Here is a 13,038-nt window from a genome sequence, read left to right as displayed (position 1 = left end):
AATTTGGAACAGGACAAAAAATCAGTAACTGCACAAAAGAAAAGAGGACTTTTGCCAAAGACGTTCTTTGCATTAGTGCAGCAGGAAACTTTGGAAGATGTATGGAGAACGCGGAATCCCACAAGTAGACAGTATACATTTTTCTCCGCAAGACACTCTACTCTATCACGTATTGATATGATCTGGGCCTCAAAGGATTTAGCGCTTTGGACTAAGGATGTTGAAATAATGCCCATGGTAGGCTCAGATCATAATCCAATTATGTGGAAGTTCGGGAAAAGAAATAAGAGGAAAGGATGGAGAATAAATGAGGATTTGCTACAGGAGGGAGAAAATATGGAGATGCTGAGAAGGGAAACTAAGTTCTTCATACAACATAATATGAATTGAGAAGTACCAACCAATAAGGTCTGGGATGCATATAAAGCAGTGATTAGAGGCATACTAATGGATTTAAATGGAAGAGCACGAAAGAAATGAGAGGAGAAGAGACAGGAGATTATGGAGAAAATAAAAGCCAAAGAAATACAATTAAAGAAAAGACCAGGTAAGAAGAAAATTTATCAGGATATTAAAATTTTACAAGAGCAGTTGACGGCAATGAACAATAGAGAATTGGAATGGAATTTGAAAAGAATGAATCAAAAGTCGTTTGAAGGTGCAAATAAACCTGGGAAATATTTGGCATGGCAACTGAAGAAGAGAAAAGAAAAAAAGATAATAAATAAAATATGTGAGGACAATAAAGTGCATCTGGAACAGACTGCCATTAGTAGAGCCTTTTACAAATTTTACGCCAAATTGTATGGGAAAAAAGAAGTGAAAAAAGACTCAATAGCGACATATTTGGGAAAAGTAAAACTCCCAATAATCTCGGAAGACTGGAGAGTTAAATTAAATAGTGAAATAACAGAGGAAGAAATAAAGAAAGCAATACAGTCAACAAATTTGGGAAAAGCGCCAGGGCCTGATGGACTTACAGCAAAATTTTATAAGGTAATGGCCAATGAGCTGGCGCCATTTCTAAAAGAGGTGATCAATGGGGTTTTGAGAGACCAAAGAACTCCAGATACTTGGAGTGAAGCTAATATATCATTGATCCCTAAAGAGGGACAGGACTTGACAAATGTTAAAAATTACAGACCTATTTCTTTACTTAATAATGATTACAAGATCTTTGCGAAGATCTTGGCAGAGAGGCTAAAGGGATGGCTAGCTGAGGCTATTGGGGAAGAACAAGCAGGTTTTCTTCCAAACAGACAAATTAGAGACAATTTAAGGACAGTTATAAATGCTATTGAATACTATGACAGGCGTTGTGATAAAGAGGTTGGGTTCTTCTTTGTAGATGCTGAAAAAGCGTTTGACAATTTGAACTGGGACTTTATGTTTGCAACTATGGAACAGCTACAAATGGGAGAAAGATTCATAAGAGCAGTTAAAGAAATTTACAGAGACCAAAGTGCAGCAATTGTGGTGAATGATGAGGTGACTAAGAAACTGACTATAGGGAAAGGTACAAGACAAGGTTGTCCGTTGTCTCCACTGTTGTTTATTTTGGTATTGGAAATACTGATTACACAGATCCAAGAAGATGATGCAATCCGTGGAATAAAGATAAAGGACTTTTCCTATAAGGTCAGAGCATTTGCAGATGACATAATGTTAATTGTGGAAGATCCAATTGAAAACATGCCTAAGGTAATAGATAAAATCAAAGAGTTTGGAGACTTGGCAGGTTTTTTTGTAAACAAAAAGAAGTCAAAGATATTGTGTAAAAATATGACTAAACAAAAACAACAGCAACTTATGGAAATAACAGACTGTGAAGTAACAAGTAAGGTAAAATATTTGGGAATCGAACTGACTGCAAAAAATATAGATCTATTTAAGAATAATTATGAGAAATTATGGACTCAAATAGAGCAGGACTTGATTAAGTGGAATAGATTGAAGTTGTCATGGTTGGGAAGAATTGCAGCAGTTAAGATGAATGTTTTGCCAAGAGTGATGTTTTTGTTACAGACAATACCAATTATTCGGGACTCTAAACAATTTGAAAAATGGCAAAGGAAAATATCGGAGTTTGTGTGGGCAGGCAGGAAGCCTAGGGTGAAAATGAAAGTGTTGCAGGATGCAAAAGAAAGGGGTGGAATGCAACTGCCCAACCTGAGACTTTACTATGATGCAATCTGTCTGGTATGGCTGAAAGATTGGATGACACTGGAAAATCGCAAATTGCTGGCCTTAGAGGGATACAAAAAACTGTTTGGATGGCATGCATATTTATGGTATGACAAAGTGAAAGCAGATTCTATGTTTCTACACCACTATATTCGGAGAAGCCTCTTCACAGTTTGGAAGAAATATAAAGATTACCTACAGGAAGGAACTCCCTCCTGGGTGGTTCCATATGAAGTAATTGATCCAAGAACGGTCGATAATAAGCAACAGTGTTTAACGTATAAGGAGATAACTCAAACAGAACTTTCTAAAGCTAGAATAAAGACACAACAAGAGTTGTCCCCAAACTATGATTGGTTTCAATATAGACAAATCAGAGATCTTTATTATTCGGACTGTGCGAAGGGAGGAATAAGAATGGAGAATTCAGAATTAGAGAAAGTAATTTTACAAGGAGATAAAAAAGAAATTTCAAAGGTCTATAAAGTGTTGCTAAAATGGTATACTGAGGATGAGGTAGTTAAAGTGCAAATGGTGAAGTGGGCTATAAACTTTAACAAAGAAATAACAATGGAGGCGTGGGAATACTTGTGGAAAAATACGTTGAAGATTACGACATGCACTAATATTAAAGAGAATGTTTATAAAATTCGGCCCCTTCCTGGCAAGCAGCTACGCTGCTCAGCCAGGGGCCGTCCATTGCCGCACTGGAGGGATAGACGGCACCACCCCCTCCTTCCTTATATGGAAGTGCTGGGAGGGCTGAGCGAGCATAGCTACGCAGCTCTGCCCTCCCAGCTCAGTGCGGTTTAGTCGCTCGGTGGAGGAGGACGTCTCCAACGAGCGACTGGGGGCTTGGGCAAGCGTGTGGCCTAGAGGCTTGCCTGTGGGCCGAAGAAGGCATCGAGCAGTGGAGCGACTTCGGACCTGCGGCGGGAGCCTCGCAGCTCGTCCCGCAGCCCGGGAGAGCCCGGCCGGTGGAGGCGCGGCACGGCTGGGCGGCCTCCTCCATCCCAGTGGGCCGGGTGCGCGCGGAAGAGCGCGCCCAGGCCGGGGCGAACCAGGCTTGAGGGGCTCCGGAGCGGCTTTGGGGGGTCGAGGGACATTCCAGCATGGGAATACGCCGGGCGGCAGAGGCGCTGCGCGCCTGGGCGGCCCCTTCCCTTGCCTTGCTGGGCACGCGGAGGCGTGTGCTGCTGTGGGGTTGGGGTGGCTATCGGGACGTGGGGGTATCTGCGCGCCAGCGGGGGTTTCCCATTTTTCTGGCGCGGCTTGGTCTTTGAGAGGAAGCCCTAGTTCGGCTCCCTGCCAGGGACTTTTTCCTGGTAAAGGGGCCTTGAACGGCGACGCCCGTTGGTTAGCCATCTGTTGGCCGGCCGCCATTTTGCCTTGCATAGTAGCCGGCGGCCATTTTGTGTACGGCCCTGCAGGGTCGGCCATTGTGGCTACTGCTGTTCACCAAGGGGCAGTGTGGCCTAGTGGAGGGGCTGTTACTACCCATTGGGCATTGGCCTGGGCACATTGGGCTACTCCGAGGGGTTGGATTATCATTGCTTGCCTGTTAGGGGGGGCCCTTCTTTTGGATTAATGTCTGGCTTGGGCAGCCTTGCCTTGTGGTTAGTGGGACTGGAGCACGGAACATCTTTTTCCCTGTTACCTTATAGGTGACGTGCCAGTCCTCATCAGATCTTGGAAGCTAACCAGGGTTAGCCTTGCTTGGTGGTTGGGGGCTGGACCCGGCCTTCAGGCCTGGGGGGAAATTGGTGTTGGTTGCTGTGGTATTATACGAGTGGGTAAGCCTTGAGTATGGCTCCCAAGAAAGGTAAGGGGACTTCCAAGGGGAAGCGGCCTGCTAAGAGGGCGCTGTCCAAGCGGCTCCCTCCCCCAGCTCTTTCGTCTTCTGAGGAGGATGACTTATTGGGAAACCAGCAGGATATTTTAAGGCGCCTGGAGGCTCTTGAGCAGTCACAAGGGAACATGGTCTCTGCACAGCAGGGGGTGCGTGCAGTACGGCCTGTGCAGCGTGCAGCTAGGGACGCAACTAATCACGAAATTTTGCGCCGTTTATCTGCTTTGGAAGGTACTACTGGATCCCCGGCGGCTAGAGGTAGCAGTGGCAATGCAGGTGTCTGTGTCCAGGAACCAGCTGTAGAAGTGGTGAGCTCGCCTGAGGAGTTACCGCCTGCTGCAGTGGCTGTGGACCCGGTGGAGGCAACTGGTAAGGACCATGCACCACACTGCACTTACCCTTGGCCTTGGGGGCCGTGGACGCAGGGGGCTGCTGGTGGGCTAATTAGTGGTGAGCAAGATGCCCCATTCAATCCTGCAGCTACCCTTGTGGGCGGGGTGCAGCCAACTTTTTATCAGGGCATTCCGCCTGGTGCTCAGCAGCAGCAAGCGGTTCCCCTTCAGGTTGGGGGGGGTCCGTCTATTGGATGGCCTGGCTTTCCTGCCAGCCCTTGGGGCTATTATCCTTACCCGGCACTGAACTATGGCCAGGTTCCTTTTCATGCTATGCCCTTCGGTGATACGGCCCTTCCTTTGGGCGACCATTTGGCTCAGGCTATGAGGGATAAAATTCTACGTGGGGAGTATGTCGACGTCTTTTCCCTTCTCTACCGTGAGTTAGAAAAGAGGGATAAAGATGTGATGGACACTAGAAGCAGGGAACGCCTGAAAAAGAGGCGAGTTGACAGGACCTGGAACGATTGGCGGCCTGGCTTCCTGATTTACGCTGGGGTAATTGCCAGGACGCTGCCCAACCGGGCTGTGTCTCTGTTTCAGTGTCTTGACATCAGTCTGAAAGGTTACCCGGGCTTCTCAGGTGCTGCATGGATGCAGTACGATGCAGTGTTCTGCATGCGGGCAGCAATGAACCCCAGCCTTCCGTGGGACCGCATTCACTAACAGCTGTGGCTGTCGGTGATGTCTCCTGCCCAGCCTAACTTGGGGGACCGTTTGGACAGCGGCCATGTGGTTTCTTGCAATGCCCTGTCGACGAATACCCGCGGCAGGGCGGGGCAGCAGGTTCAACACTGGCTGCTCTGCTGGGAGTCTGCGTAAGGGAACTTGCCCTAGGAAACCTTGCCGATTCTGGCATGAATGCCCATCTTGTGCGGGCCAGCATCCATACAATGCGTGTGGTAAAGCCCGTCTAGGGTGGGGAGGTAGGAAGTGGGGGGCGGCGGCTCCACCAGCCAACAGCCTCCTGGAAAAGGGCCCCAGCCCGGTAAAGATGAGGGTCCTTGAACGCCTGTTACGTTCTTATCCTCTTAAGGAGGATGCAGTTTATTGTTGGAAGGTTTCCGGGATGGTTTCAGAATCCCCGTTCAGGGGCCTAGGGCCCTATTTTATGGCTGAGGACTGGCGTTCTGTTCAAGGCAAGGAAGACATAATTAGGCATAAAATCAAGAGGGAATGCGCAGAGGGTAGAGTTTTGGGGCCATTTGCGGCTCCTCCAACCCCCAATTCCGGGTGTCTCCTTTGGGGGTGGTGCCGCAGAAGGCGGCGGGCGACTTTCGCCTTATCCACCACCTTTCGTATCCTGAAGGTGGTTCGGTTAAGGATGCCATCCCTGGGGCATTTGTCTCTGTCCGGTACACCTCTTTTGAGCCCTTCAGCTCATTCCTGGAGGGGGAACTGAGGCGGCGTGTGTTAGCTGTGACTCCGCCCACTATTTAGATAATTTTGTTCATTGGGCGGGTGCAGTCGTCTCAATGTGCTCGGCTTTTCACCTTCTTATTGAGCTGGCAGATGAGCTGGGGGTTCCATTGGCCCCCGAGAAGACGGAAGTCCCTCTACAGTGCTTACCTTCTTAGGCATTGAGTTGGATACGGTTCAGCAATCCTTACGATTGCTCTTTGACAAGGTCGATGACCTTGGGGCTCGTCGAGGTTCTTAAGGGTAAGCACGAGGCCTCCTTGGTTGAGCTGCAACAGCTTGGGGGGCACCTTAAGTTTGCGTGCAAAGCTGTTCACTTGGGAGGCCGTGTTTGCGTCGTTTGTGCGACGCTGTGGCTTGCCTGCGTGCACCCCATCACAGGTTGCGAGGGACAGGTGGCATGCACGCCGACCTAGAGGTGTGGTTGGAATATTTGAGTGACTTTAACAGTATTGCCTTTTGGCGGCAGGATTTGTGGCCCGAGGCGTAGTTGCAAGTTACATCTGATGCCTCGGGTTCCTGACTTTGGAGTTTATTTCCGGAGGCACTGGTGTGCTGAACGGGGGCCCGTTGAGTGGCTGGCATCAGATTTGGTCAAGGACTTGACTGTTGGAGTTTTTTCCCATTCTGGCAGCAGTCCAACTATGGGGCGAGGAGCTGGCCAACCACACTGTCCACTTTTGGGGTACAATTTGGCCGTGGCTCACGTCGTCAACTCCTTTACCTCTTAGCCCCCCAGGGTCATGGATTGGTTAGGGCATTTACAATATTGTGCCTGTGGCGCAGTATATGGTTTAAGGCTAGGCACATTCCTGGCATGTGCAACCGTGTCGCGGACGCTTTGTCTCGCCAGCAGATGGAGCATTTCTGGCAGCTTGCCCCGGAGGCAGATCCTCGTCCGGCGGTGATGCCCCCAGAGCTTTGGCTGCTTGGGAGGTCGAGGCGGGCCGCGCCATCCAGCCAGCCATCGCACCCAGTACATGGGGGGCTTGTTGGAGAGCGGGTGGCCAGTTGGACGGGTTCAGGCGGGAAGCTGGGATTGGTAATGCCTGGCCTATTCCGGTCGAGCACATTCTCCAGTTTTGTGTCCACCAGACGGTCTGTGGGCTGGCAGTGAAGTCCATTAAGGGGCAACTAGCAGCCCTGGCCTTGTTAGCGAAGCTCGGGGATTTCCTGAGGCCACGGGAGATTTCCGAGTGTGGAAGATGCTCGAAGGATGGTCCAGGGAGTGCGCGGTCCACAAGGATACACGTCAGCCCATTTCCTCTTCCGTCCTTAAGGGCCTTAGTGCGGTCTGGAAAAGGGTTTGTACATCGGGCTATGAGGCAAGGCTCTTTCCGCAGCTGCGTTGACTGCCTTTTTGGGGGGCCCTTCGGGTCGGGGAGCGGGTGGTTCATCCTGTAAGGATAATTCCAGCCGTGCCCTGATGGCAAGTGACCTAGCTTTCCAGGGTGACCTGCTTTCACTGACGATCCGCTGGTCCAAGGCGAACCAGATGTGTAAGGGGGCTTGCGTTCGGTTGGGCTCTTGCTCTGAGGCGGAGCTGTGCCCTGTCCATGCATTGAGGAGGTACCGGCAGGTGCGTGGCAGTGAGCAAGGCTGCCTTTTCTGGCACTAGGATGGCTTCCCCTTAACTCGCTACCAGTTCTGGGCAGTGACTATGCGAGCTCTGGTGGCACTGGGGTTGCACGGCGTGAGCGTGGTACTCATACCTTTCGAATTGGAGCGGCTTCAACAGCCGCTGCCATGGGGTATTCAGGTCAGGCCATTCAAAAGGTTGGGGTGGCGGTCTGCAGCCTACCGCTCCTGGGTACGTCCATTGAAGCATGTTGAAACGTTACTAATTGTTGTTTTTCTTAGGTCCTGCGTCTCGGGTTGGACGTCAACGCATCTTGATACGTGGGCACAGTTTTGCCTCCTGGGCTGCCCATCAAGCACGCAGGACGCCAGTCGGGTCTCAGCTCGGGTTAAGTGACCGGGCTGCTGTTGAATGGCAGGGCCGGGGGCCTTCGGTGGCTAGGCCTGTTGCCAATGCTGTTTGGAGTTAGGCGTGATACGCCACCCCATATACTTGTTATCCATTTCGTGGGAAATGATTTGGGTTTGATGCAGTGATGGCATTATATTCTCAGGCGCTATCTGATATGCGCCTTAGCGCGGCATGTTGGCCGGGAGTGCTGATCAGGGTCGGCTATGATCCCTCGTCAAGTGCGGAGGGAGGCTGAAGATGGCCAGGCCATCGAGCAGGCCAGGATGATGGCCAATAGGGCCATCCAAAAGGTTTGGGGGCCGGGTTAGGCGTTATTTGCCTCACCCTCGGATCAGGGCCGAATTCCCCGACCTCTACAGGGGTGATGGGGTGCACTTGTCTCAGACAGGCAACTAGATTTTCTTGACGATCTGCGGCAAGGACTTCAGTTGGCCTTAGGCCATCGGTGGGGCGCCAGGGCCTAAGCAGAGGCTTGGTCCTGGCGTTGGCTGGTTTGTAGGAGTAGGGTGCGGGACGGTGAGCACCCTTGGCGCTTCCCTATGTGGGAAGAGGGGCCTGCCTAAAGGGCTGGTACTGCTGTGACGGCTGCCAGGCCCACAGGCAGGCTGCCTTCAGGAACCCCAGCCTGCGAGTCCTTTCCCTCACTGCTTGACGGCTGAGGTGTCAGGAGCTTAAAGGGGGGTGACCAAATTTGCCTGGCCGGCTGGGTCCGCCCCATCCACTGGATGGGTCCCACCTGGGGCTTTGGGGCTCGCCCAGACAGGTCAAGGCGGTGGTCCAGGTGGGACGCCGTGGCTTGACCTGTACCGCTTTAGGTCCTTGCCGCTGTTTGGCTTGTTCTGTCTGTATAAAGTTAATAAAGTGGCCCTTAGATCCAACTTGGTGTCCGTCTCTTTTCTGACTGGTGTGGCAATGATGTATCGTTGGTATCTGACACCAAAGAAGATAGCGCTAGGGAATTTGAACATGTCTAACAAATGTTGGAAATGTAGAAAACATGAGGGTTCTTTGTACCATATGTGGTGGACTTGTGAGGTAGCTAGGCAGTACTGGGGGGAAATAATAAAAGTAATGAGTGAGATTTTACAATTTCAAGTGAATAAGAACCCAGAACTCCTGCTACTGAACTTGGGAATGCAAGATATGCCAGCACAATACAGGACATTGTTATTCTATATGACAGCAGCAGCTAGACTTTTGTACGCGCAGAAGTGGAAAGTACAAGAGGTGCCAACCATTGAGGATTGGATCTACAAATTGCTGTACATGGCGGAGATGGATAAAATGACAAGAAAATTGAGAGACCTTGACCCAGGGCAGTTTAACAAGGACTGGGAGAAGCTGAAACAATATTTGGTGAAAAAATGGGAGGTGGGTGGAGAACTGTGGCAGTTTGAAAATTACTGAAACATAACGGAAGAAGAGGGAAGTGACCGAGGGGGGGGGGGGAGAGTTGACTGAATAATTCTAAGCAAATACCATATAGGATTATTATATAGAGTATTAGTAGTGCTATTATTATAAGAAATGTAAGGATAAAAGCTAAACTAAATATCTTTCTGACGTAAATAATAGTTGCAAAAGGGTGAATGGATACATATCAGTAGGTGAAATGTGGAAATAATAGATTGACTTATGTTAAACGAATATATGAATGGATTACTCTAGTTAAATAGCTCTATAACGGAGAAATTAGATAATTATATTGGATATGATATGTAAAAGGAAGTAAGGAGCAACATATATAGAATATAAGTCAAATTGATTGATTTATTATGAATACATGTAAAGTTTATAGAAGTACTAGAAAATATGTATAAGGTGGGGCAAATTGTTTGTCCCATATTGAAGAGAGTAGAAAGAGTAAAATAGAGTATAGGTGATCAGAATGAATATTATTGAAAGGAATCAGAAATAGCACAAATATGATAGATAAGCTTAGAAGAATTTGAAAGTATATTATAATAAATATAGTAAAATTCATATGAGTAAAGGGAAAATAGATGAGGGGTTGGAAAACTGTTGGAAGTCAACAAAAGGGGGGGGAATGGGAGGGGGTTAGAATTGGAAATTTAAAGGAAATGTGAGTGTAAATGATATATGATATGATATATTTCTAATCCAATAAAAGTTTTTACAAAAAAAAACACCATTTCATCATCTGCAAATGCCCTGACTTTGTAGGAAAATTTCTTTATTTTTATGCCACGGATTGTATCGTCCTCTCGAATTTGAATCAACAAAATTTCCAAAATCAAAATGAACAACAATGGAGATAATGGGCAACCTTGTCTTGTACCTTTACCTATTTTCAATTTTTTAGTCAAATCATCATTAACTACAATCGCTGCACACTGGTCTTTGTAAATTCCTTTAACTGCTTGTGTGAACTTTTCTCCCATTTGCAGCTTTTCCATAGTGGCAAACATAAAATCCCAGTTCAAATTGTCAAATGCTTTTTCCGCGTCTACAAAAAAGAAACCAACTTCCCTATCACAGTGCTTATCATAATATTCAATAGCGTTTATTACTGTCCTTAAATTGTCCTTAATTTGTCTATTGGGTAGGAATCCAGCTTGTTCTTCTGCAATAAATTCCGATATCCATCCCTTTAATCTTTCCGCCATAATTTTCGCAAATATTTTATAGTCATTATTCAGCAACGAAATTGGCCGATAATTCTTAACGTTGGTCAAATCCTGTCCATCTTTCAGGATCAATGATATATTAGCTTCATTCCATGAATCAGGAATCTTTTGGCCTTGTAATATTCCATTAATTACCTCACTTAGAAACAGTGTCAGCTCATTGGCCATCATTCTATAGAACTTTGCTGTTATTCCATCTGGTCCCGGTGCTTTCCCTAATTTTGTTGATTGTATAGCTTCTTTTATTTCTTCCTCTGTCACTTCCCTATTTAACTTCTCTTTCCATTCCTCTGAAATAATGCCTTATACTAAATCTGATTATTGAACCATCAAGGCCCAAACTGTCTACCTGGATTGGCAGCAGATCTCTAGGGTCTTCACCTGGTAGACATCTTGCACATCACATTCTAGTTGATCTTTTTTAACTAGAGATGTTGGGGATTGAACCTGGGGCCTTCTGCTCGACCACTGAGCCACAGCCCCACCTATTAAATAGCATTTTAGGTACCAAGAATGGAGTTTTCACTCAAACAACAGAAAACATGGGACATGAAGATGTGACGCTGCCTCCTACTGAATCAGACCATTGGTCCATCAAGTTCAGTGTTGTCTACTTAGTCTGGTAGCAGCTTTCTGAGGTCTCAGGTGGGCATCTTTCACATCACCTATTACTTGAACCTTTTAATTGGAGAAGCCATTTTGTGGGTGTGAGTGTGTAGCTGAGTTGGTTGGCACCCCTCCTCCTTTGGCAACTAAGGGCTGCCTAGTGGACACACACCAGCCCTGATATAGCACCAGCGTTAGACTCATTTCTCATTGAGAAAGTCTTCCGAATCATATCCCTCCCTTCATTTTTTTTGGGAAAAAATGGTACATAGGGAATTCACCGCTGAAGGAAACGGATTCACATGACAATAAAGCTGGCCTTATTACAATACTCTCTTTCCCCCCCACACCCACATGTTTAAATTGTGTTAGCAATATTATCTTCACAGCTTTCCAGTGATGGGCAAACTTTACTTGGCTCGATTTGAAATTGGGTCAGTAACTATGAGCACCACTGGAAAATGCTTTATGAAAGGCGTGCTTTTAAGAATTCTAAACTGATTAGATTTGAGTCCAGTAGCACCTGAAAGACCGACAAGATTTCCAGGGTATAAACTTTTGCGAGTCAAAGCTCCTTTTCCAGCAAGTTTGACTCTCAAAAGCTCGTACTTGTTGCTCTTTAAGGTGTTACTAGACTCAAATCTTACTGTTCTACTGCAGATCAAAATTGCTTCCTACCTAAATCTAAACAGAATAGTCATGTAAAATTAGCACAGTATATTTTCAAGAGAGTTTTTTTACACTGAAATGGCCTTGTGTGCTTTCCCCATTGCTGCTCAGGCAGGTAATACAGTTCATCAGCAATAAGTTTTCTGGATAGCTTATTTCCCCACATTTTCCCTGTCTCAGGGACCCATGGTAGCAATTTTTCAGGTTCTTTGATTTCTCAGCTTTCATGTTTTTTTAAAGCAAGTCTCTAGCCCCTTCTGTTACAGAGATATGTCTTTCCCCAGACAGAGCTAAGCAAACACTCTTAAGAGGTGATTTTTAATGGTCCAGTGAATTGCTTGCACTCCCTGGAATGAAGATATGAGACACTAATATGTGGGTTAAACTAGGTTTTATTAAAATTGATCTGTATCAAAATATTAACTACAAAGAGAGGTGTAGGCAAAAAGCCCGAGGAAGCTCTGGAGCTATGGGGAAAACAAACTTTGTCTGACTAAGCTCCTGGGAAGCTTCCTAAGTTTGCTCAGGATTGCAAAGGATTATTAATCTTTTCAAATTCTTTTTCATACCTCCTGAAACTGGGTCAGATTTTGTGTCTCCAACTTGGTCAGCACATCGACATCAACTGAAAACACACTCTACATGTGGGCAGAAGCTCAATTTTAAATTATGAACTGAAGAAAAGCTTTTTTGAGGAAATGACGTTTGATTCACAAGACATCTGAGCATTAAGAGCTATGTAAATTTATATACTGAACCTGATAATTATACATTTCAGCGCCATCACTGGTGCTTCCTAATGTCCATTCATTACTCTAATCTTTGCTTTGGCACTGCTGGTGTGTTATAAAATCTCTTGAATGATAATAAAGAAATGGGCAAACCACTTAGTGAAGCATCCGTTCCCACCTCATTTCCAGATAATTAATATTTTGTCTTTCCCAAGAGGAGGACAAATCTGACTCTTTTGCAAAATTAAAGGTGGAGGAAGAGAAGCAATAAAGATTTTTTTAAAAGTGTCAGACTGGAGCAGTTTGTAGGCAGGTCTAAACCAGGAGCCTGTTCTGCCTATGGAAGCCATAGCTCACAGCCTCCTGCTTCCCAAAGAACATTCTGTTCAAAATAGATGGCTTGCACTGGAGTGACTATTTCATATTCCATTTCTTTGTGTATTTACTTTTATTTTTGTCAACTGTTTTGGCTCTCTGCTGTTCTCTGTTGGTTTTGTACATTCATATGTTTTCATGTACGAGTGTTGTACCTTTTCATATACACAGTTTA

The 13,038-nt window shown here is 46.5% G+C and overlaps 1 protein-coding gene across 1 annotated transcript in view; it reads right to left on the bottom strand.

The window, feature by feature from the left end:
• Positions 1-13,038, bottom strand: part of KCNU1 (potassium calcium-activated channel subfamily U member 1) — a 125,357-nt gene that overhangs the window by 34,918 nt on the left and 77,401 nt on the right. The gene's annotated exons all lie outside the window — the stretch shown is intronic.

Source organism: Eublepharis macularius, chromosome 14 (assembly GCF_028583425.1).
Source record: "Eublepharis macularius isolate TG4126 chromosome 14, MPM_Emac_v1.0, whole genome shotgun sequence".
Classification (NCBI taxonomy): domain Eukaryota; kingdom Metazoa; phylum Chordata; class Lepidosauria; order Squamata; family Eublepharidae; genus Eublepharis; species Eublepharis macularius.
Note: the sequence above shows the minus strand (reverse complement) of the source record. Positions and strands in the feature narration are given on the sequence as shown.